General features: G+C 50.1%; 1 long non-coding RNA gene across 1 annotated transcript; it reads right to left on the reverse strand.

The window, feature by feature from the left end:
- Window positions 1–8582: 8582 nt before the first annotated feature.
- On the reverse strand, window positions 8583–15393 carry LOC128097624 (uncharacterized). The gene is made up of 3 exons (XR_008213918.1): window positions 15087–15393; window positions 14334–14423; window positions 8583–11596 (listed from the first exon to the last, which is right to left on the reverse strand). It is a non-coding gene; the product is annotated as an uncharacterized LOC128097624 (long non-coding RNA).
- Window positions 15394–23051: the final 7658 nt, after the last annotated feature.

Raw genomic sequence — 23051 nt, forward strand, 5'->3', positions numbered from 1 at the left:
GCTGGGAGTTGGACCCTGGTGCTGCCGGCAGTACTGCATGGGTAGGCCCCTGGTAACAGCCACAGTAATTACTGGTTGTGTGTGATTAGGGGATAATTATGCTTAATAAGTCCAAAAGTAATGACTAGGCAGGCTGCCTGCTGCTTTGGAAAACAGAGGCCCCCAGTGAGCTGGTGCCAGGGCGTTGAGAGGGGGAAGAATGGGCATTGTTGGACATCCAGGTGCTGGCCCATTTCTCCTGCAGATGCCCACATCCTCTAAGCAACATCTTCACCAGGGCCTTGCTCACCTCCACAGACAGGGAGCTCACTGTCCCACAGACAGCTCCCCCCACCACTGGAAGTCTACGGTCCAATTCTGCATATCATCTGCCTATGCCCACCTCCCTCTGACCCCTCTCCTTCCTTACTCAGACAGCTTAGCATGGAAAGGGACACAGCCCTGAAGGATAGTCATTGCAGATATCACCATGATTGTCTTACAGAACTAGAATTCCTTATTAGTCCCACTGCATGATAGAAAAACTGAGGCTCTAGGGGGTCTAAGTTCAGAACAGTAGAAGGGAGCAAAGTTGAAACCCCAATGTTATTTATAGCCAACCCCGAGTCTCTGCTTTCTGAGTCCCTCAGAATCCATCCAATCCATTTCCTAGAGACCCTGATCACCCCTTGTCTTTTTTTTAATGCCAGTGCCGGACTGGTAGCAGGAGCCTAGCAAAGCCCTACGGTACAATGAAAAGCATACCCTGGTTTTGCAGCAAAGTCTTTTGACCACTTTGGGCTTCCATGTTCCTATCTGAGGCATTTCTACTCCTTCAGGCTAACGCCAAGGCCTGTGCTGGTCCAGGACCCCTGTGTCAGGTACCAGAGAGAGACTCGAACACAGACACCTGAGCTGCCCTTTAACAACTCCTGGGAAAGGTACCATAAATAGGACAGTGAGCAATACCCTTTTCTGGTCACACAGATACCTGCCTTCAGCTCATGCTTAGAATTCAGTTTTCATCCTCGTCAAATGCAGTGAAAGTCTGCAGGACTCCAAGAGTATCATGTAAAAGTTCACTTCTATGGTTATAGTCAGCTATGGTGGTTCATAGGTTAACATTTTGTGTCTTTTTCCTATTTGATGTCTGAGGCTCTAGGGGACCTAAGTTCATAGCTGTGGTAGGGAGCAGAGCCAATACCCCATAATAACCTACAACCAACCCTGAGCTTCTATGCCCTGAGCCCCTTAGAACCCATCCTATCCCCTTTCTTAGGCCCCCTTGTCTCCCCATATCTTTTCTCATGCATCAACCTTTGGGGGGCATGGATAGTGCTGTCTTTATTTGTACGCATTAGAAAACTGGGATGCAGGCAGTATAAACGATTCTCCAGGTTCACAGGGAATTCTAGTTACTCTTCTGTTGCTGTGAAGAGACACCACAACTAAGGCAACTTATAAAAGAAAGCATTTAATTTAGGAGTTTGTTTACAATTTCAGAGGCTGGGTCCATGTCTATCGTAGTGGGAGCATGACAGCAGGCAAGCAGGCATGGTGCTGGAGCAGTAGCTGAGAGCTTACATCTGATCCAAAAGTTGGAGTCAGGAAGAGAAAGACTAGGCCTGATGTGGGCTTTGAAAACTTCAAAGCCCACACCCAGTGGCACACCTCCTCCAAAAAGGCCACACCTCCTAACCCTTCCCCAAACAGTTCCACCAATTAGAGACAAGGTGTTCAAATAGGAAACTATGGGGGACCATTCTCATTTAACCCACCACACAGGATTAGCAAAAGACAGAGCCAGAATTTGAACCCAGGTCTGATTCCAAAGTTTGTACCTATGACCACATCTCTGTACTTCCTCGTGACCTCAAAGGTACCTGCTCTGGGATATCAGATAACAGGATGAGACAGGACCCAAGGGTGGAATCCACTGTTTTCCACAGTATTAGAGATGGAAGATTCCTCCCAAGCTATTGAAGCTTGCTGGCCCCACCCCGTGGTATCCTTCTTGGTAGATAGCTCAGCACAGCTCTTTCTCCACAAAAGAGAAATTCCCTCAGTATCCCCTGGAAAAGAAGAGTTAGTATTAGGTGCCAGGTTAGGTGCCAGGCACCCTATGGTCAATACTAACCTGGCACCTTCTTGTGCCATTGGGGGGCAGTGCACTGTGGGGAGAGGGAGCACATGAGAAAAACTAGGACATTTCAGCTCCCAACCACTAAGCCTGGAGGCCAAGGAGAGGGGTAGAGCAGGAATTGCCTCACTTAGCTTCTGGGGGCCTCGAAGGACCCACTCTCACAGGACCAGGAGCTCCCATTGTATGAATAAGTTGCTGCTACTGTAAAACTAAGGGAACAGACTGTAAATCTGAGCTTTTAGACATTTATATGAAATAAATATCACTAGCAAACAGTGATCCACGGGAGAGGTGGAGTAGAGTTGGAAGGTATAAATGCCTCAAAAAGTGCATAGTGTTCAAAAATGACATCTGATATTGACCTGATATTGATTAGTGGAGTTCTAAACCACTGCCCCCAAAAGATTTTTCAGCATCCAGAGACAGGCACCGAACCCAGAGGATTCTGGCTCTTGGGGTGAGATGTGAAGTCTGGGAGGCATAGTATTAAGTTGGATGCCCCCGCAAGGCCCACCCACCCCTAAGTATTCCGTAACAGCTGTTCCAGTCAGAGCTGGAGTTGGAGACCACTGCCCAGAGAAGAGAAGCGTTTCAGCACCATGGACAGAGAGGAAGCCTCGGCTGTAGGGGCAAACAGTCACTCTGGCAATGCACAGGGCTCTTTAAAAAGGTGGCGCACGCCTTTAATCCCAGCACTCGGGAGGCAGAGCCAGGCGTTTCTCTGTGAGTTCGAGGCCAGCCTGGGCTACAGAGTGAGTTCCAGGAAAAGGCACAAAGCTACAGAGAGAAACCCTGTCTCGAAAAACCAAAAAAATAAAAATAAAAATAAAAATAGGATTGGGCAAATAGATCAGCTGGTATGGTGCTTGCCTACCACACACACAAGAGGTCCCAGATCTGATGCCCAGAACCACATAAACTGGACGTAGTGGCACACACCGGTAATTCCAGTACTGGAGAGGTAGAGACAGGAGAATCAGGAAAGTCACCCTCAGCTGTACAGTACACTGAAGGCCAGCCTGGCTTACATGAGACCCTGTCTCAGAAAAAAAAAAGATTAGTTAAATCCTTTAAAGTAAACCAATAGTCGGGAAGACGTGAGGGCTTCTCACATTCCTCTCTGATGTGCAGAAACGCAGATACGAGCTATGTGATTGCTCGAGCCCAAGTCTCGAAGGAGAGGGGGGGAAGTTGTGTTTATTTGATAACCTAGGAGAAAAGAATGAGAGGGTGGGCTAGCCTTAGCCTGGAAATCCTACAGAACACTCTTGAGTCTCTCTCTAGGTGACAGAGTGGTCTTGGGAACGTCATTCCCTTCTCTGGGCCTGTCGGTGACATTTCTGGGCCCTGTAGTCAGTGATGGGAAAGCTGGCACGCAGCATATTTGGTCCCAGATCTCTCGAGGGACTAAAGCCACTTTTCCCATCTACTTTACTGAGTCATCTCAAATGAGCACTTCTCAAACCGTGACCTCGACAACAGGAGCACCCCAAGACAGGTGTTTCATGAATGCAAAGAAAGAAAGGGGGAACTGCAGCCAAAGTAAGTGTTGGGATTATGGAGGTAAATTAAGTCAAACGGGCCTTTTGCCTGTAGAACTTCGGGACCCTCTGATGTGTTGCTATGGCGTGTTTATTATTTCTGAGACAAGAGCAGGAAGTATTCAGTGTTCCCAATCTTCCTCCCATGGAACAATTACAGGAATAAATAACATGTAGTGAATTTCCCTTAAGGGTCAGGCACTGTACTCTCCTAGGAGGAAGGTACTATCACTGTTCCCATTTTGCAGAGAGGAAAACTGAGGTACAGAACAACAAAGGACTTGCCCAGAGTCACATATTCAGTGTACTACAAAGCAAAGATATGAACCCAAGTGGGCAGGCTCCAGTGTCTATACTTCCTACAGCTTGGCTCAACTGCCTGCCCTAACTCCAGGACTTGAAGAATAGTAGCCAGTGTGGGAAGTGTTGGCCTAAATGCATGTCTGCTTAGCTCTGGGTATTTTGAGCAATGGATTTTTTTTCTTTCCCTGTAATTTTCCTTTGGGTTGATGTTTAGATTACGGGCAAATGGAGGCAGGCCCAGATGGTGGCTGGGAGGCAGAAGGAGCCCTGTGGGCTTTTGAACTAATTAATTAATTTTAATTAAGATTGGCTTTGCGGCATGTGACATGGAGAACTGCTATGCTTCTGGTCAGCTGATGGGAGCCAGAGAAAGGAGAGGAGAGAGAGAGGCCACAGGAAGGGTGGAAAGAGAGGAGGGGAAATAAAGGGATGGAGGAGACGAGGGGACAGATGTTATGGGTGGGAAGCAAGGGGTTGGAGTATGAAGAGACAGAGACAGAAAATGCAAAGGAGAAAGAGAGAGAGAGAAGCTGTTACTGATTCACAGAGCCCTCTCTAAAGAGAAGCAAATGAGGAACAGCCTCCCCTAGGATCCTGGACTCAGGACACTTCCTGCCCCAGCTTTGTTTTCTCAGCCAAGAGCAGCTGAAGGGTGTCCTTCATGACAACAGGTGAGACCCTGTCAGCACAGGGCTCTTCCGGGATGCCTGGGGCAGGTCCTGAGACTGGCCCTGCTCTTCCGGGATGCCTGGGGCAGGTCCTCAGACTGGCCCTGCCCTCCCTTGATGCTCATTCTGGCCCAGCTCCTCTCCAGGTACTTCTCTGTGCTATTTGCTGGTCACCAGCCTGCTCCTGTCACCCACCACTTACAGCCTCCGCTGCTCCCCTGTTCTCTGCCTGTAACTTCAAAGGAGCCTGACACAATTTCTCTGCAGCCGTTCCTTGCCTGTCAGGTGGCTCAGTCTGCACAGGACTCAGCTCTGCCTCATATCTTCAAGTTTAAAAAATAAAAAATGAACCCTGGATCCTGCCTCTCTTCATATGGGAGCATAGCTAGGCACAGGGACAGAACTAAGTGTCACTGGTGACAATTCAAGCGCTAGGCTGAGCCTCAGGGCTTCCTTGAGGGCATCTGGATAATATAATCCCAATGTCCTAAACCTAGTGGACTCCAGCCCCATCCAAGCCGGCCCCCACCCTCATCACAGGCCTCTCCAGTCCCTCTAGGAGGAAATTTGGGATGATGTTGCCAAGGCAACTGTGGTACCAGAAATTGCTGCTCGTTATGCTCAGGGGATAGAATTATATGACCTGGAATCAAAAACATGCAAAGCAACTGACATTATGGAAAGAGCAAAGTTGCTCTCAAAACAGAGGGACTCAGAAAGAAACACACACACACACACACACACACACACACACACACACACACACACACACACACACACCTTTGCTGGGCCTTAGCAGGTCCTCCGTGTTAAACGGCACACCTGCTGAGTTTGGGGGAGCCTGACTGCCAGGCATGATCTTAGAGTCAGCAATGCCTCCGGAAGCACAGAAGCAAGCCGAAGGCATGAGAGACTCTCTGGAACTACCACCCTCCTAAGCAAGGCGTGGAGGTCAACAGGGAACCCAGAAACTCTGCCTTAGATAGAAGCCAGGAACACCGACTAGCCTCCTATGAAGGATGTCATCCTCTGTGGAGTGGACTGCCATCTTGCCACCCACCCACTCCTCAATCCAGCCCTGGTCTGACCCAGCCTCTATCTGTGTCCAAGAATCCCAAAAGTATAGAAAAATCAAATCTGGACACAAAAGTTCATCTGGAAAAAAAAAATGCATGACTTAAACACTTTTTTCTCCCTGAACTCTATTTTCCAACATTTAAGTTTTTTATATTTTTGTGTGTTTGTGTGTTATGGTACATGTATGTCTATGTACTACATGTGTGCCTTGTACCTGTGGAGGCCAGAAGTGGGTATTGGATTTTCTCAGAACTGTAATTACAGATGTGTGAGCCACCATGTGGGTGCTGGGAACCAAACCTGGATCCTCTGGAAGAGCAGCCGGTGTTCTTAACCACTGAGTCATCTCTCCTACTCCCACTTAGCATCTTAAGACAGCATGTATCATATTTTACAATAGTCAGTAAGGCCTACACAGAAGGACAGAAGGCCCCCACAGGCCACAGAGAGGGAGGCTCTGACGTCCATGTTCGAATCTTGATTTTCCTTCTCCAGCCATGGACTTTAGGATTTTCTCTAGCTTCCCATCCTGTGCTGTTCTCATACAGAGGTAGTGTTGATGTCTACAGCAGAAGCTAGAGAGGGAATGGAATGAGTCAAGGTCCTAGAGTACTTACTCAGCATGGGCCCTGACACACAGTAGGTACTCAGCATGGGCCCTGACACACAGTAGGTATGTAGGGGTTTTGTTGTTGTTGTTTTAAAAAGGAGCTGTTAGCTAATTCCCTGTGGCCATCATGTGCAATTAGGGCAAGATGTCATAACTCTCCTAGACCTCAGCATCTACCTCTTAGTCTGCAAAAGTGCTCTCTCTCTCTCTCTCTCTCTCTCTCTCTCTCTCTCTCTCTCTCTCTCTCTGTGTGTGTGTGTGTGTGTGTGTGTGTGTGTGTGTGTGTGTGTGCCTGTTTCTCTCTATGTGACTGTCGCTCCCTGTGTCTCTGTCTCTGCCTCTGCCTCTACCTGTCTTTCCTAGCTGGCCTCCACTTCATCTGGAATGTCTGTTCCTCCCTCCTCTGCCACCTGCACCCATCCTCCACATCCCAGATCCCCTGGGCCTTGCCCAAGGAAATGCCCATAAGTGGCTCCAGAATTCCCAGCAGAGTCAGTGCTCTGACAGCTGGACCACCTCTCACTTCCCTCAGCATCCAGGAGTTCTGTCCCCTCCACCTCGGCCAAGGCTTCTCTGACCCCTGTCACTTGATTTTACAAACCAGTGTAGCCTACGCGGCTTTCTGAGTTGGGCTACCACCCTCTTGCAGAAGTCAGGAACATCTGGGCACACTCAGCCCGCCAAGCTGGCTTCTGCACCCCAGCCTGGGGGTGAAGAGCATCTTCCGATGAGTCAGCCCCACCCGGCCTGGTGTCAGACAAGCTTCACCTTGATGATGCCACCCTCCTTGGCACCTAAGATGCAGAGAAGAGCCGAGTAGGCAAGAGAACAATGAATAGTTTTTGTAAGAGCCAGAGGTACTGAAGCCCTGGCGGGGTGAGATTAAAGGGGGGAGAGTGGGCAGGGGAGAGGAAGCAGGCTTGAGGGGTGTCAGTTCTGTGAAGTAGGGGGCACCATGAAGGCCTGAGCCAAAGCTATCCCTCCACCTTCTTGCCCTACCCATCTCTTCTTTGAATTTCTCCTTCTCTCCTTTCTTTTCTTTTTCTTTCACGTTTCCCTTTTTCCTCCTACCCCTCCCTTCTCTCTTCATCTCCCCTCACAGTTCATTCTAATCATTCAATCTTTTTTTAATCTATTGTTTCAAGTGATTTTCCTGTGGTTCCTTGTTCTGTGCTGAGTCCCATGCTGGGTACTAGGACCTTGGTCCACACTCTGGCCGTGTCAAAGCTTACCTCACTATTCTAGTCACACAGAGACTCCTAACAGATCCAGATCCAGCTTCCCTCTGAGAGAGCAGGTTTCCCTGAGAAGAAATCTTCCGAGTCAAAGATTGAGACCTCTGGTCCGAAGGAATGGCCTGGAATGGCATCCAGGCAGAAAACACGTGTGCGAACAAGCGGGCAAGTGTGGCCCTGCGGTTATCAGATCAATCGCTGTTTGCACTGCTCTCGGGCACTTTGGTAACTTCCACTTTAAGGATGTGGAAACTGAGGCTTGAGGAGGTGTGTCACTTGCCTGATGGCACCTGGTCAGTACAGGGCAGAAGTGGGACTCAAATCTAGACAGAAATGATCTTGGAGCAGGGATCACGGCCCTTGACTGTGAGAAGCAGCTCAGGGGTTCTCAGAGCAACTGAGTCCCTGAACCCTGAGGGGGAGATAGGAAAGCTGGCTGCCCTTCCCTCAGCACCTGCAAGCTGTGTTATTCTCCCGTAACTTGTCAAGAATGGCTGATGTAGGACCCGCCTGCCTACTTGTCCTCCCTCCCTCCCTTCCCTCTCTCTCCCTTCCTGCCTCCCTCCCTCCCTTCCGTCTTTCCTTCCTTCCTTCCTTCCTTTCCTTCCTTCTTTTCTTCTCTTTTATTGATAGAGTCTCATCATGAAGCAGCCCCCAGGCTGTACTCAAATTCTGAATCCTCCAAAGTACTAGGATAACAGGTGTGTGGCACAAGCCTAGTCTTTCTGTCAGACACTCAATGCTGTTACTTCTCAGGAATGACCTGAGGACCATCTCATCCCTTTGGCGGGCCTCATCTTCCCCCTTAGCCTCTACTTGGTCCTGCACTCTCCCCCCTTACCCCTTGCCCCCACATTACACCTCAGCTGTACCGTCAGTCTCCCTCCATCTCTTCTCTTGATTCACCTCTTCCCGTCATCCCCCATCACTTCACCCTCTCTTCTCCAGGTTAGCTAATTGGTTGGTAAAGTAATGATTGATTGAATGAATGAATGAATGAATGAATGAGTCTCAACAGATTTCTAGGCAGATTAATGATTTACTGATTGATTCTCAACAGATTTCTAGGCAGACTGATTGATTCTCAACAGACTTCTAGGCAGTCTATAGAACATGAACATGTAGAATTTAAGCTCAGCTATGATCCAATCTGTGCTTAGGGATGGCCAGACTCAGCCCAGGAACTGATGCCAACAGCCCCAAGTTAGAAGAGGGAGCAATGAACCAGCCCAGGATGTTGTCTTCCAAGAGATACGCTGACCACACTGAGACAGACTAGAGGCGATGCTCTCCTTGTGTGTTCCCAGAAGTGTCTGAAGGGCAGAACCCCAACCCCATGCTGCCATTTCCATTGGCTTCCCAACTTCCCAACTGAGGACATCAACAGGTGACAGCTGAACTTCCCTGTACAGTCACTCACCAGGTGACAGTTGGATACCTCCTGTCCTGTGACAGCTCAGGTACCCAGACCTGGGTATACACAGGGGGAAGAATGGACCCAGGATTTGCCCCTACAGAGCTCCCTTTGGCAAGATCCTAACCCAAGGCAAATCTCAACACCTATTCTACATCCCCTGTTTATGCCTGCCTCGGCCCTGCTGTTCCTAGAGCCCTGTGCCCAGCTGCATGCCTCATCTGGGTCTGTGAATGCTCTGCCTCCTCCTTCTAGTCACCAGTCATTTTCCGTGCACCTCTGTTCCATCCACTGAGAACTCACCCCCCTCCCAATGCGTTTGGGTGCAGGCCCTCACCCGACAATTTACTAACTGTATAGCATCAGAATATTTACTCAGTTTTTCTGTGCTTCGGTTTCCCAATCCGTAAAATAACAGTAGTTCTTATTTCCTAAGGGTAAGGGTGAAATGGATGAGTCAGTAACCACAAAGACAAGCACTGGAAGTGATCCAATAGGAATAACTGAGATAACGTGGGTACCAATGATCCAGCTTGCAAGCCATTCTCAGGGTAAAGCTCAGTCCATCCAACACCGGGTAGCCATCCCTAAGCACTGCCATTATGACACCCCAAGTCACTTTCATGTTTTCCTAGCAGCCCTTCCTTGGAGGAGGGCCCCAAATTGTCTGTAATTGCATTTCCATTTCCAGTAGCCATGGGAGTGCAGTACATCTGCCCTTCACTGTCCTGATGGTAGAATCTGCCTCTGTTTTGTCCTCTCCCAAGGGTTCTTTCCAAGCGCAGGTCCTGGTCCTTCCAGAGGAGGTCAGAAAGTATTTGTCAAATGAGCAAAGGAACCAGTCGAGTGTAAGCTCTTGGAGCTAGGCCATCTTGCCTCCTCCTTGAAGACAACCTGAGCATGAGTCACAGCAGAAGAACCTCAGTCTAATGTGCAGAAACCTTCAAAAGGCACGTTAACTGCTGTGCTGCGGTCTCTTGAGAGAGCGCCAAAAGGTGGGAGTTACACTCGTCATTCCGACCAGACAGCTTCTAATCCGTCAGCTCTCCCTCTTGCCTGCCCAAGGCTCTCGGGAAGCAGGCCAGCTGCTGCTTGGGCAGAAGGCCAGACTGAAACTGCTGGCCTGTTTTTCTGACCCAGAGGCCCAGATGTATGCTTGGGACCCTCACCCACTAAGGGAAGGATCACCTCGCCAGCCACAAGGAGTGTGCACTCCTGATGGATGGGCGGACGAAGAATCTTGGCCTCTTCCATGATCCACACAGGTGCCCTGAAGTCCCCTTGAGAGGCATCAGGGAAGAGTGACAAGGAGCCATGCCCCCCCCCCCAACTGCCACAGTTTACTACATAATCCAGCTAATGAGGGTCTCCTCCCATTCTTGATAAGCGTGGAGAGCCTATAAGGAACCGAGAGGAACTCAGCTCTGCCCAAAACTGATCTTTCCCTCACAGTGTCCGACCATCTTGCTTCCCTTTCCCAGAGGAAACCAAGATGGTGGCCTGGGAAATACACGCAAAAGACCACCTGGCCAGGCTGTGCAAGGCTAGAATTGCTGCAGGCTTTGCTTGAGCTGACTGGACTCTGGACAGTGCAAGACAAGAAGGCTTTTAGATAACCAGAAGTTGGGACACCCTCTTCTCAAAAGTGTATGTACAGCGCCCTCTCCACCACAAATGACGCCTTTCTCTGGCCCTCGGGGTACCTCATTCGGGGTAACTCTCATAAGACACGTTCCTTTAGGCTGTTCTGTGTTAATTTCATTGTCTGATGTCCCTCAGAAAGCTGTCAAGATCCCCATAGCCGGGAGATACACTCATTTCTGTGTTCCTAGCAACGGGAGGCACTGTAGCTCATAATAAACACTGAACACCTGCTGGCTTGAGACTTGGTGGTGGTGGTGTTTCTTGGGGGAGGGGATTGTTTGTTTGTTCATTTGTTTTTGCTTTTGCTTGTTGTTGTTGTCATTGTTGTTGTTGTTTTCAGACTAAGCTTAGCCAGTACTTGAAAGTACCATGTTGCACAAACTCCGTAACTTCTCTTAGTTTGTTCTCTCATCCGTAAAATAAGAACAAAAGGCTAGGCACGGTGGTACACGCCTACAACCCAGCATTTGTGTAACCTTAGTATTCAGGAGGGTAGCAAGTTCAGTCTGAGCCACGCAGTGAGGCTGGCCCAAACAGAAGAAAGCAAACCAAAAAAGCAAGACTACTAGAAAGCTTTCTGCTCCTGTGGTCATTTTGAGGATTCCATGAAAGCATGCACATGAGGTCCTGGACACCACACCTACCACGGGTAAAGATGCCAGCAACACTAATAATTGATGGTAGCGCTCCGCGGCTGAGATGGGACGATGATGATGATGATGATGATGATGATGGTGAAGATGATGAAGATGATAATAATGATGACTAACAATGCTGGTGGTAGCGATGGTGGCATACAGGAAACAGAGGTGAGGAGTACAGTCAAGCTGGTGGTGGCAGTGGGGTGGGGGGTGATGTTGATGGTGCATGATGGGTAGACGTGAACAAATGTCTACTCACTCCAGATAGGGAACTAACAACAGACCAAGTGTGGACACCGCCAAAGTCCAGCCTGGTGACCAATGAGTTTTATTGGAGTTACCTACAGGAATATGGGTGAGGGGTTAGTTACAGGAGCAGAAATGACTCAAGGGCTACATCACCAAAGCCCACCCCAGCAGGGTTAACAGCCCACCAAACTGGAAGCCTGGAGCTCACCACACAGCCTACAGGCAGCTCAACAGGTTGGAGTGTGTCTTTTTCAGGTAGTTCAGTTTGTCTTGAGAGTCTCTCCACAAGTCTTACTACATAGTGCATCTGGTCAGTTTCAGGAGCTTCCTGAAGCCATTGAGTTGTTTATTTCCTGAGCTTAAGGAACTTCCTTGCAGGATGGAATGTTTCACCTCTCTTGAATGTCCTGTGTCTTAAGGAGCCTCCCCCTACAATGGAAGGTTTTCATCTAGAAGGAAACTGCTACCCAACAGTGATGGTGGTGATAGTGGTGGTGTTAATGATGGTGCTGGTGTTGATGGCAGAGGTAATGGAGTTGGTGATAACCATGGTATGACGGTGGTGGCTATGGTGGTGATGCTGAGTGGCAATGGTGGGGACAGCGATGCTGTGACAGTGATGACTTCTCTGCCTGGGTCAGTTCCAGCTAATCCAGACAGCTCCCTCACCAGCCTGGGGTCCACTCCCTCCTTGGCCTAATAGGCACTTGGAACCCCGGCAAGGCTTCTGGGCCTCGGCACGGTGGTGGAGGCAGCAGCGGGAAGCAGACACCCACACTCAATAAGAGGTTGGGATGTTTCATGTGGCATGTTCTGCCAACAAAAGGTGAACATAATAATTTTGAAAGGAATATGTGTGCACTCAAGCTGCCGAACAGCCATTTAACACAGTGCTCAGCAGGGGAGGGGAGCCACGTGGGCAGCGAGAAATACATATCCATTACATCAAGCGAGGCCGGCAGCCGCACACAGGAACCTAAGCCTGTTTGAGACAGGGCTGTGTATTGGGGTAAATTGCAGATGTATGCTAAGCACCAACTGTGCTCAGGCCAGCTCTGTGAAGAGCACAGGTGGGTGGGAAACCCAAGCCAAACAGTGTGGAGCTGGCAAGGCAGAGAATTTCACACAAAATGCTGACAGCCAGCCACTCACTCAACAAATACAGACTACACCTAGTATATGAGGCCTGTGGTCAGCAAGGAAAACTCTGAGAAAGGCTCAGTCATCCAGGTACTTGTAGCCTGGAGGGGAGAGAGATGTTTAAACACTCCCAAGAACAATGGTGCCATTTGCCAACGTCCTGCCTGCTCTTAGAAATAAGCCTCAGCTCTTAACTACAGACAAGTGAGCCCCAGCACTTCTAGAAAGTAAGGATGAGAGCGGTTCCTGTGGCAGGTGGGGGTGACAGTGTTAAGTGGGGGTGATGGCAGCAGCGGTGGGGGGCAGTCACAGAAGTAATGGTAGTGGTTGGTTGGTAATGGTAGTGATGTTCATGGAGACGGTGGTGATGATGAGGATGGTGGAGACAATGACTGTGGTCATGGTGGTGGTGGCAGTGATGGTAATGATGGTGGTGGTCTTTGTGGTGGTGACGGTGATGGTGGTGGAGATAATGACTGTGATCATGGTGGTGATGATGATGATGGTGATAATGACTGTGGTTATGGTGGTGGTGGCAGTGATGGTAATGATGGTGGTGGTGGCAGTGATGGTAATGATGGTGGTGGTCATTGTGGTGGTGATGGTGATGGTGGTGGTAGTTTGTTGATAGTGGTGGTGGTAGTAATGGTGGAGATAATGACAGCGGCCGTGGTGGTGTTGACAGTGATTGTTGTAGTGATGATGGTGACGATGGTGTTGATCAGTAAATAGAGCCCAACACCCATATCTACCCTTTCTTGTCATCTAGACTCTTGCCCAGATGCGGCAAGGCTGCCTCCGAGGCTGTACAAACCCGACAGAATCGTAATTCAATCTCGGTTCTTTTTCCCCAAGTCTGGTCTTCCCTGACCCACTATCCGCCACTTTGGTTGAAGGTTCACCTTCCCACTCAAACTCCAGGCTTATTCACACACACACATGCTATTCTTGGGGGCCTGCCGTGAACTGTCTAAGTAGGTCACCACTGGGCTTCACTTCTTCCTGTCCCTCTAGCTCCGTGACGCAGCTTGTCAAGCCCTTGCTCCTCTCTCTTGGGGACCCCACAGCCTCTCCGCTGGTGCTCTCCACCCATTATTCACATGCTCTTCGTCACTCCCTTGCTTAATCGCTCCATTGCGCCCAGAGCAAGGGCAGCTCTGGATTAGAGAGCATCTCCCAAGGACCAGTACGGTGGCCCACGCCTACAGTCCCAGCACGTGGGAGGCTAAGCAGGAAGGTCACAAGTTCGTAGCTTGCTTGGGCTATGGAGAAAGACCCTGTCTCTGAAAGGGAAAGAGGGAAAAGGAAGGACGGGGAGGAGAAGGGGAGAAAACCTACAGTGATCCAGGAAGTTCCTGGGGCCTTGGCAGTCCTTCCTGGCTGCTCTCACCTCACACCCTCTCCATTCAGCCACACTGCCTTCCTCTCCCACCTGCTTTTCCTACCCCAGGCCCTTCGCACATTTCTCTGCTGCCTGAAAGACTCCTCGAGCCCCTCTTTACTTAGATGACACTTTCTCCAGGAAGTCTCCCATGACCTTCGAGGCTCATTCTGAGCTCCCATATTGCACAAACGGGTGGTCCTTTGAGAAAGGCCAGTCTTCCTGAAACGCTGGGGCCTGGGATGCTGTACTCAGAGCGCAAATAGACTCACCCTCTATCCTGCTCCCATGACAAGCACCAGACTCACTCAAGGACAGGTGCAGACACGGAGGCTCACTGGTCACACTGGTCACACTGCTCCAGGGGCAGAGGGATCCTGGCCTCCTCTGCTTGCTGGCTGCTGGGTAGGAAATGGGGTCAAGGCTCTGACATGAGGGGAGGAATTCAGGAGCAATGGTCTGGGGGGGGCACGGGGGGGGGGTGCTGGAGGGGAATGGAGAGCCTTGGTCTCTTTGCACCTGGGCTCTAATTCAGAATGAAAGCACCCTGGTGAGAAAAATGTGCTTTCCACATGTTATGCTGGGGCCTGTGACACCACATGCAAATGTATGCAAATTATGTGTAAACACATTCCCTGGTTGGGAATAGAGAAACCAAAAGCCTGGTCTCAGGGAAAGGCCTCTGAGAGGGGCCCAAGCTGCAGCCCCTTCTGGCCTGAGAAGAGCTGTCTACAGCCCTGTTAGCTGTGCAGTGGGGGAAGTGTCCACAGGTGGAAACTCACGCCCCATCCTCCACTCTTGCCCTCCCGACTCCAGGGAACCTGGGCACCATAAAGAGTCTCTACCCACAGTGGCTTCTTTGGGCCTCACCCTGCTTTGTCTGAATCCCCAGGAATGCACCCTCAAAGACAGATGCCATGCCCACCTGCAGAACGGAGTCTAGGGCCCCTGTGGCTTGACTGACATGATCCGATTTCTCCCCCTAGAGACAGTTTGTGTTTAACCACCCCCAGATCCCTTGTTTTCTTTATCCAGCCCAGCCAGCAAGGTCTCCTGCCCACCTCAGGTGGTCCCTAAGCCCGTGTGCCTCCAACCGGTGATTCTGGGTCCGCTAGGGGCAGCTTTCCACATAAGGATCTGTCTTCCGCACCTGCCTGGCACGTGTCTGGAGACCATGACCCAGAGGGAAGTCTGGTATATGAATGGATAAAAGAGGAAAATGGATGAATCAGTGGAATGGCAGGGGTAACAGAGTCAATGTCCTGAAGACATCACTGATACCTTCTCAGAGGGTTTGAATGTGCCAGTGAAGCCCTGGCAGTGGGGACTGGGTAGGTCTGACCCCAGGTGACCAGGAGGCCTGGCCCTTCCTTGGTTGACATCTTCCATGGCTCTTTTCCTCCCCCCACCCCTGGCAACTCACCCCATGCCTCCCCCACCCCTGGCACCCCACCCCACGCCTCCTCCGGTCCTCAGTTGCCGCCTAATTGGCTGTCTGTGTTGCTTCATACAGAAAGGGAGCTGTTCCTTGAAGCCTCGCAGCCAGTGATTAGATCTATGGCAGCTTCCTAAGCGGCTCACTGGTTCCCATGGCAACCGGGCTGGTACCCGACTGGCAGTGAGTGGGCCACCTGCAGGAGAGGGAGGGAGGAACAGACAGGTGTGAGGTTGCTGCCTGAGGCAGGACTGGTGGAGCTAAACCTAGAGATCTAGGGGGAGAGAGGCGCAGGGACACGGGATGAGCTGTGAGCCTGAGAGAGAGTCAGATGGGGTGGGGATGGGGGTTGTAGGAGTCTGGGACTTTGAAATAGCAAGGCCAAGCAAGGAGGGAGAGTGTGGAGAGAACGCAGCAAGTCCTAAGGACAGGTAGGGAGTACCTGGTTAGTCTGGGTAAAGAAGCAGGGAGCCACAGATTGCAAGTTGGAGAAACTGAGGCAGGAAGTGGCTCTACCTCATGCTAGCACACACCTTAATTTAATAAGAAATTAAAGGACACACCACTGGCCCTGAGGCCTTCACCCATCCCCAGCTGGCAGCTGAAGGCCTTGGCCTGGTCGATAATGGAGCCTTCAGAAAGTCTCCACATGGCTTAAGGACCTCAGCAATGAGACTACATGGTGCAGATCATTGCCACTTCACAGCAATGGCAGCAGAGCAGGACCATCTCTAGATACCTATACAAGGACCACCACTGTCGGTGGCACTGAGGTCCCAAGTCACCTTGTCAGGATGTGACAGCAAGAAAAGGTGCCAGTCTGGCATGGAGGAGTTGGAGCACTGTCCAGAGCCACTGACCAGTCTCGGGGCCCCTGACGGTCACTCTCATAATAAACAGCGTCAGACTGGACCGTCAACAGAATGCTTTACACTTGGCGAAAGGAGCCCACTCAGGTGAGATGCGCTTGCCCGTGTTTGGACAGGTCTACTGGCTTCTGGCTTGGATCCAAGTGCTCCAAAAATGTCTATGGTAGCGCTGGGGGTTTAGTTCGGTTTGTTGAGTGCTTGCCTGTCCTGCACAAAGCCCTGAGTCCAATCCCCCAGCACGGAATAAAAAGCAGCTGTGGTGGAGCACACCTGTAACCCCAGCATTCAGAAAGTGAAGATGGGGGACCCAGAGGTTCAAGGTTATCCTTAGCTACATAGCAAGTTCAAGGCCAGCTTGGGATATGTGTAACCTTAGTTCAAAACAAACAAGTCTTCCTGTGGCTTCTTTCTTATAGCTTTAAGCTCAGGCAAGCTCGCCCCCTGAAGCGGCATTCGGTCAGCAGCAGCTGGGGCCACACATCCTGTCCCAGGGAAGAGAGGCACTCCTTTTACCAGCTGATGACAGTAGAAGTCCCAGGGCTTACAGTCATTAGGTAGGATGGGTCACGTCTGTCTCTGCATTAGGGCAGTGGCAGCACCAGGGGCTGCTCTAGGCATTTTATAGGGATTAACTCAAGCCTGCCATTACCCCACTTCATGGACATGGAAATTGAGGCAGACCACACACAGAAGTTACCCACAGCTATTGAATGGAGGAGCTGGATTTCTGGCCCTCTCCCAGGCAGATGGCTTCAGGACCTGGAGGCTGTGGAAGTCCAGATGCCTGGGTCTCAGCCCCAGAGACTCTGCTTCTGAGATCCGGGGTGGAGACTGTGATGGGACTCTGCTGTGCTTTGAATGACACTGAATTACCCTCGACGGCTAGGACCAACCACGGTGACTCTGACTTGACACACCTTTGTCCCACTGCTAACCCTGGTGTGACAGAGCCATAGAACCAATCCCTTAACTGTGTGGGCCAAAAAGAAAGGGAGAGTAGGCATAAATGAAGATACAACTCTAATCCCAAGAAGGGATGTCGAGTGACTTTATGCTCTTCCTTTGCCTCTGTCCCTTGCCCCTGGTGTGGGGAGATGAGTGTATCTGCTGATAAAATTAATTGATACTTGCAAATCACACAGGATTGTACTCAGAACACAGGGAAGAACCCAGCAAAAATCTGACACACACTTAACATGAACACAGACGTGCTTATGGCTAATAGCAATAATAATACAAAAGCCCTTGGCCACTCACTTGCACACATATGGGGGAGGATGCAAGCATGCAGAACACATAGTAGATGCATGTACAGACATGCAAGAGAGCATACCACTGGCTATGTGTTCTAAGGGCTTTTCACACAGCTTCGCTTCCTGAGTGTGTTCTTGGGGATTCTGCAGAAGTCTGCTGATGGTTTCTGCTCACAACAAGCTTCCTTTGGAGAGGCTGGGAGGGAGGAAGCAGGTCCAGGCAGGGCAGCATTGTGGCTCCACCCTGGTGTTTAAATCTACCCAAGTTCAAGCAGGGTGGTAGTGGCGCATGCCTTTAATCCTAGCACTTGGGAAGCAGAGCCAGGTGGATCTCTGTGAGTTCGAGGCCAGCCTGGTCTACAGAGTGAGATTCAGGACAGGCACCAAAACTACACAGAGAAATCCTGTCTCGAAAAACCAAAAAAAAAAATAAATAAATAAAAACTATCCAAGTTCTTTGGGGGATCGTCTCCACTAATTCCTAGCAGGATGACCCTGAGTGAGTTGCTTAACCTCGCTGAGCCTGTTTCCACCTGTGTAAAACGAGGGTGGCAAACGAGGTACCTACGTCTCAGGCCTGTAGCCTTGCTTCTGACTGCAGAAAGAGCTGTGGGAGACGGCTGTGACGATGGCTTTCTAAGAGTCATCACCCCTGGGTTGTGGCTCTGGAGGGGCCTCCAGACGGGCGTATTTGCAGGACTGAATCAGTGCTTAAATTCTCCACATAGCCAGGTCCCCCGCCCACCCGCCACTGTGGCTGTGGCAGTGTCAACACTGAGTGACTGCCTGCCTTCCAGAACCCAGCGGGCCCAGCGCTGTTGACAGCTTCCCAGAGCACTCCGCGCCTCCCCTGCAGCTACAAATGGCGGGCTGCTGATTATAAATTGCAGTAATATGTAATTTTCATTTAGGGGGCTGTGTAAACTCATAGGATCCATACTGGGTGTGGGCAGCTGTAATTTGAACCGCTCGGTCTCCTCCTGGGGAAAGGGCACCGGAGGCCTTGGCTTGGTGATGACAGCCCCACATTCGGGGACATGCGGTGTTAGAGACAAGACTGCCACCAGGGCAGCTCCAGAGTCCTCCGAAGAAGACTAGCTCCTGCAGACCCTCATGCCACCCTCCCTCCCCTCCCCCAGCAGTGGAGCCAAGTGCCCAAGTTCAAATTACATGTTCATCATCTTCTCCCCTGGGAGAGACTCCATGAGCCTCATAATCAGCTCCTGGGGCCTCGGTGTCTCGTCTGTGAAACGAAGCCAATAAAAAGCCCATGTTAGGGGCTGGAGAAATGGATCAGCAGTTGAGAGTACACACTGCTCTTGCAGAGGACCCAAGTTCTGTTGCCCAGCATCACAGTAGGCAGCTGGGAAGTCTTTAACTTTCCAGCCCCAGGGAATCTGACTCCCTCTTCTGGCCTCCTTGGGTACTGCATTCACATGAATAAGTACAAAACACAGACATATACACACAAAATTAAAATTAAAATATTAAAAAAAAAATCTGCCGGGCGGTGGTGGTGCACGCCTTTAATCCTAGCACTCGGGAGGCAGAGCCAGGCGGATCTCTGTGAGTTCGAGGCCAGCCTGGGCTACCAAGTGAGTTCCAGGAGAGGCGCAAAGCTACACAGAGAAACCCTGTCTCGAAAAACCAAAAAAAAAAAAAAAAAAAAAAAGAAAAAGAAAAAAATCTACATTGTAGGATGCTTGGGGTACACAGTGTCAGTGGAAAGCATATTCATCCTTGGCTATCTGCTATGGTTTTAGGGTCCCTAAAGAGCCCCAAATCTGCAGGTGATAAGTATATGAAATGGTGCAATATTTGCTTGTGACCTATGCACATCTTCCTATGTACTTTAAATGATCTCAGTTACTTATAATGCCTGTCACACTGTGAAAGCTATGCAAACAGGTGTCATACTGTATTGTTTAGAGAATCAGGAAAGGGTAAAAGCCCACATTTGTTCAATACTGGCACAAATTTTTTCAAATATTTTTCCTATGGGTTTGGTTGCATCCTTAGACATAAGACCTGTGGATGAGGACATCTGATTGTAGGTGCACTGGCTGTGACAGGGGCTTCATAACTGGCAGTTAGGATTCTCCAGCTAGTACCTCTCTTAAGTACTGCTCTCTCTTCATCCCTATTCCCAAGACACCATCACCCAGAGACTCCAGCCCACACTGCTTCCCTCATAAAGACAGTGTATATGCTGTGAGAGTCTTGGCTCGCTGGCGTGTTTCTAAACACACTAAATACTGAATCAAGCTCCTATGATGGAGGGTTGGTCTCATCTACTGTAAGACGCAAAGCTGACAGAATAGTCCCTGGCGTACAGCAGGACCTCAATAAGTGTTTACTGACTAGTGGGGTTTGCCCATTCGTTCACTTGATAGGCACCACTGAACACCAAACACTGTAAGCCGAGAAAGCAGTCCCTCAGAATGAATATGGAGACACAGGGCCAAAGGCTGATGAGAGATGAAGGCTCCCCCAGAAGGCCTAGCCCCATACCATGGTCCCAGGCAGGACTTCGATCTTGAAGATCAATGATCAGTTGCTACTCAAAGACAGGAGCAGGGCCTGGGAAAGTGGCTCAGTCAGAAACATGCTTGCCTTGCAAGTATGAGGACCTGGGTTCAGATCCCCAGCACCCCCATAAAAAGCCAGACACTGCCACATGTGTCTATAATTTAGGCGCTGAGGAGGTGGTGACAGGAGGGTCCCTGGGACCTGTTGGCTAGCTGAAAGGGTGAGCTTCAGGTTCAAAGAAAAACCCTGTCTCAAAAAGTGCATAGTGATCAAAAATGACACCTGATATTGGCCTCTGGCACAGATATGCACATACACCAACACATACATATGTGCACAAGCATGAACACATGCACACATAAATATGTACACACACAAGCATTTGAAAGTCACTTCTCCTACATGAATTGTTCCTTCAAAAAGGGCTTGTCATTTAGTCCTGAACACAACAGAGACCCAGAGAGATGAGCTGGGGCTCCCTCCTGCTGTGGGATGTTCTGTATGTTAAATGTGTTGCAGCTGTGGGACTGGCAGGTGATAGAGATTTGTCCTGACTGTGGGCCAGGCAGGAAAACTCCAGCTACACCCTCCATCTCCAAAAGCTCTTGAGAACTGACAATCCAGACCATTCTATCTGCTGCCTGCTGAGATCTTTGTTCCAGACATGACAACCACCATCTTGAGGCAAAGAGCTGTGATCACCTGACCGAGGCCATTTTGAGATGGGGTCTTAAATATTCCCTTGTAGAAGAAAGGAGAAGGAAGGGCCAGGAGATTCATGAGGACTTCATGAGGTCCTCCCAAGGCCCCTCCCTCTCTGAGGCCCTGTCCCCTCCCTGAGATTCCAGGTGCCTTTATATAAGGGGATAAATAGCCAACTGGGTGGGACTTAATGGTGGTATAGCTGTCCCAGACGACTCCAGTGTTACCGCTGTTCTGGGGTTACACAGACTGGGGGTGGCACTGTTTGGTGACATGGCTACCCAAGAGTCACCTATGATTCTGTAAGTAACCCCAGTCAACTCATTGGCTGGCCAGGCTAGAACTGGATGGAAACCTTTCTTTGGTCCATCAGTGCCCCCTCTCTCTGGAGTGAACAGATATTTTTCTATGTCTCCTGGGGAATTCACACAATATCTGCACTCTAGAGTTAGTATAACTTGGGTAGCAATCCACCATTCACGACAGTGCCATCTGCTCCCCGAGGCTCCCTAAAGCTGGCATGCAGATAGAGAGTCCCGTTCTCAAAGTCCCCCTTCCTCCGTGATCTACAGATTATGCCTTCCTGTATCCCTGTTAGCTTCCAGCGTGCACACAAACTGTTTGTGTGCACTAACCTCCCCTTCACGGCAGCTGTCGTAAAAGACAGCATCTGGTCTTAGGTCTCAAAGCTGGCATTCAGCAACCATGTTCAATCTGGCCTGCATGGGCCGATAGGTGGGTGGATGGATGAGTGGGTGGGTGGATGATAGGTAGATGGATTGGATGGGTAGGATGTGAGTGGGCAGAAGAATGTGGGAATGAGTGACTGGGCAGGTAGATGGATAGACTGCTGAATGAGCTGCTGACTCTCCTTTTGTCTCTCAGTTCCCCCGCCCCTCTTTATGTCTTTCCTGTCTTTGCTGTCTTCTTTCTCCTTTTGTCTGGAGACATAACAACCTGAAAAATCACCCTTGGGTGGGCTCATGGATGAGTGAACAGGTGGGCAAATCCATGAATCAGTACATGTATATCTGAGCCAATGGGTGAATGGATAGATGGTTAGCTCTTGGCTGTCTTCTCCTGTCTTGGTAGGCTTACCCATCTGAACACAAAAATCCCCGCACCAATGCCTGGAAGGTTCCCTGCAGACTGCTCACGTCAAAGCCCCAGGAGAATGGACCAACCCCAGACTCACTCATTCATGCAAACCACCCGTCAATAACAGCTAGCAAAGTAAAGGCTGAACAGGACCAGCAGGAGTAACACAAGGCCTGCATCTCTAAGCATCCTCACACCCACCTTTGATTGACACATTCCTACAAACGCTGATCTCCTAACCCCATTTCCAACTCGGCCAGTGAAAGTAGCTTCCTTGAAGTTGACTGTGCACTTCCTGGGTGGAACCCCAAGGCCATCTTCTTCTAGGTCTAAATTTGGCTTCTCCACTCCTCCACCTTTTTCCTTCGGGAGGCTTTGCTCTTGTGGTAACAACACTAATCCCATTGCTGTGCCAACTGTAGTATGTGGCACTGCCCAAACCCTGCAAACTAGTAGGCATTGCTTCCTGTTTCATCCTGCAGAAGCCAAATTAAAGGCAACTGATCTGTCTCCATTCGCTTTCTGAAGCTTGTTTCTCTTGGCTTAGAGCTACCTTTTTTAAACACTTCTAGAACCTAGAGACTTTGGTTCTGAACCAAGATATATTTCAGAACCATCAAATTCTGAACCCAAGCAAAGCAGCCAGACTTTCCCCCTTCTTATTACTGAGTACAGATCGGATGCTTGCGCGTGATGTCTAGAAGAAGCATAAATAGAGTCCATATGGGAAGGAAAGCTTAGGGACCTCAGGGACTGAACAGTGACACGTGGCCAGTTCTTTGAGCTCTCTTTGTCTTGACTGGCTTGGGCTAGGTGCTGGATATGCCAGCATACTGGTGGTGCCATCAGGAGAAGATTTTTAAAATAGCTCCAAGGGAATCTTGCTGTGCCTAAACCAGGAAAGGGCAGGAGCCCCAGACACAGGAAACTTCTAGATATGAATCAGCCATGTCAGGCAAACAGCAAGGTGAGGCCAAGCAAGGAGCCTGGTACCCCAACCCCACCAGGCTGTAAGGAGGACATTCTACCTATTCTTCTGCAGAGTATCAAAGAAGACTGTGAACAGCTAGGACTCCCAGCATACCAGGCGATCACACCCTGTTATAATGTGACCCAGAAAAAACTTACTCCCCAGATGAT

Source organism: Peromyscus californicus, unplaced genomic scaffold (genome assembly GCF_007827085.1).
Source record: "Peromyscus californicus insignis strain IS unplaced genomic scaffold, ASM782708v3 Scaffold_5__1_contigs__length_169319896, whole genome shotgun sequence".
Lineage (NCBI taxonomy): Eukaryota > Metazoa > Chordata > Mammalia > Rodentia > Cricetidae > Peromyscus > Peromyscus californicus.